Below are 2,639 nucleotides of genomic sequence, written 5' to 3'. Positions count from 1 at the left end.
ACATTTCAGGTGTTTGAGTTTTTCTGCTGATTGCAAATTTGTGATCAGATGTTTTGTTCAACTCTTGTTCAGTTGGTGAAAGGAAAAGAGGAGAAAAGCGAGAGGGAGGGAGGAGAGAGAAGGAAGGGGGATGGAGAAAATGGACGGTTCAGGTAGAAAGGAGAGCAGAGGTAGAGGAAGATGGTTTAGAAAGCTCCCTGCAGTGGCCACGAGAGCAACCTGTGCTCCCCACCCCACCCCACCCCTGCAGAACACGAGCAGGCTCCTCGTCTGTGAGCTATACACATGCAATGTGATTTCATCCACCAAAAAGTGCGAATTTTTTCCGTTCATTAAATACACAGAAAGTATAGAAAAGACCTTCGATATACCCACATTACACTCACATATACACATGCTACTTACAAAGAGCTTTGGAATCTAAGTAGTGTGGCTACCTGGAAGGTTCACAACTATCCAGTGAACTAGCTGAACATTTCTAGGGGTATATGCTGCTTGGTCTGGCCAATAACCAGTTAGTGGCATCCATGAGCAAGGCTGAGTGACAGATCTGGGTCTGGGCTTCACCAGACTTTTTGAGCTCCATCCTTGAGGGTGAAACGGAGGACTCAAGAGTTAGTAGTAGAAGTTCTTAAACAAGCCAGAAACTCTTCTCAGCTCAGTAGGCTAGCAACAATGAGATACCATCACACTCCCCCCTCCCCCCAGAAAGGCTACAATTAAAGACTCCCAATATCAAGAGCTGGTGAGAATGCAGGTCAACTGGAAGTCTCCTTCATTGCTAGTAAGAGTATAAAATGGTGCAACCACTTTGGAAAGTTGTTAGGCTGCTTTTAATATAATTCCACTCCTAGGTACATACTTAAATGCAGATGCCTAAAAAAGACTTGTAGAAGATTGGGCATGGGGACGAGTCATAATAGTTCAAATTCATTCCATCTGTTTCCTTTCTCTGGGATAATGGACTGCCCAGGACAGGGTTTTCTCATGGTAGAGTCCAGGGGCACCAGAAAGTGGAGGAAGCTTGCCTCACCTCTTGAAGCCCCACTGAGAACCGACCCATGGTCACTTCAGTCATTTTTCTGTTGGCAAAGCACTCACTGAGCATTTACTACAGACTTTTCTCAGGCATTTTAACCTTTGAAAGTGAAGTGAAAGTATTAATTACTCAGTCGTGTCTGACTCTTTGGGACCCCATGGACTGTAGCCCTCTAGGCTCCTCTGTCCATGGAATTCTCCAGTCAAAAATACTGGAGTGGGTTGCCATTCCCTTCTCCAGGGGATCTTCCCGACCCAAGGAGCGAACCTGGGTCTCCTGCATTGCACACAGATTCCTTATCACTGAGCCACCTGGGAAGCCCAGAAATATTGTACACTTCATGAATCTGCACATCATCCTTGTGCAAGGGCCATGCTAATCTTCTCTGTATTGTTCCAATTTTAGTATATCTCCTGCTGAAGTGAGCACAATGAGGTGAATACAATGATTATCCCCTTATATAGATGAAGAAACTGAGACTTAGGAAAGTTAAGCAATTTTTAAAGTTAAGAAGTTAAGCAATTCAAGGATCTGAGTGCCGAGTCAGTTCCAGAGCTCCTCATACTGAACCAGGATGCCTGCCCCCTCCTGGCACAGAGCCGGGGGTGAAATGAGTTGAGGCATAAATTTTTAAATGGCTTGAAAAAGTCACTTAACCTATCTGGCTTTCAATTTCTTGTATAAAATGAACGTTACATTGGATCTCTAAGCTCACTCCAGGTATAAATTTAATGCCCAAGTTCTGTGAACTCAGTAGAATACTTATGGTTAACTGACAACAGCTGTAAATGGATAATCTGCTAATCACTAAAAGCAAGCCCACAAACTACCCCTGATTTCAAGCAACTATTCTTAAAGTTTCTTTATGTAAAATAGATACCAATTTAATTCTCATTTTTTAATATTGAATATTGCTTTTTGGCAGATCCCTTCTGGTAGGAAAAAGTAATTCCTTGTAAAAATTAGATCAATTCTCCCTGTTAATGCAGGATTTTGCTTCAATCTTTAACTGCAAATTATAGTTCCCAGGGAAGCAGAAGCAGGCTTCTGGCACATGGGTTTTACCCTCTTCATTCTGTGGGTGGGGGGTGGTTAGAGCACAGTTGATGCCCCAGGAGAGCTCCCTCTGGGTGTTCACATGCATGCAAATCCCATTCCAGCAAGAGCAAGAGGAAGGGCTGAAATTATATCACGGCCTATTGTTACTTAAAATAACCTCCTAATGTTCTCTGAGGATTTTTTAAAAAACACTCCTCTCATCTCCCAAAACAGACTTACGGACTTAGAAAGCAGCTAATTTCTACCTGTTTGCATTACCATACTGTTTGGTAAAACAGGATAGATGGATGGGTAAATGGGTAAGCAGATGGGTGGATGGGTAGGTGGGTGGATAGGTAGTTGAACAGGTAAGTAGATGGGTGGGTGGGTGGTCAGACTGGACAGAGAGACAGGTAAATACACACGCCGTAACAATGTCAGGAATGCCTTTTCCATCCCACTCTCTTTCACCTAGTTAACCCCTATTTACGTGTCAGTTCTCCTATCAAACATTGCTCCCTCCAAGAAGCCTTCCCTAATTCCCCAATCAAGGTCAGGTCCC

The 2,639-nt window shown here is 43.6% G+C and overlaps 1 non-coding gene across 1 annotated transcript; it reads right to left on the bottom strand.

The window, feature by feature from the left end:
• Positions 1–1,361: 1,361 nt before the first annotated feature.
• Positions 1,362–1,465, bottom strand: LOC120879725. Its single transcript, XR_005724871.1, has one exon. It is a non-coding gene; the product is annotated as a U6 spliceosomal RNA (small nuclear RNA).
• Between the last annotated feature and the right edge of the window lie 1,174 nt (positions 1,466–2,639).

The sequence above is a fragment of the Oryx dammah genome, unplaced genomic scaffold, assembly GCF_014754425.2.
Source record: "Oryx dammah isolate SB20612 unplaced genomic scaffold, SCBI_Odam_1.1 HiC_scaffold_20, whole genome shotgun sequence".
In the NCBI taxonomy this organism is placed as follows: Eukaryota; Metazoa; Chordata; class Mammalia; order Artiodactyla; family Bovidae; genus Oryx; species Oryx dammah.
The sequence above is the reverse complement of the archived record's forward strand: the minus strand, read 5'-3'. Positions and strand labels throughout refer to the sequence as shown.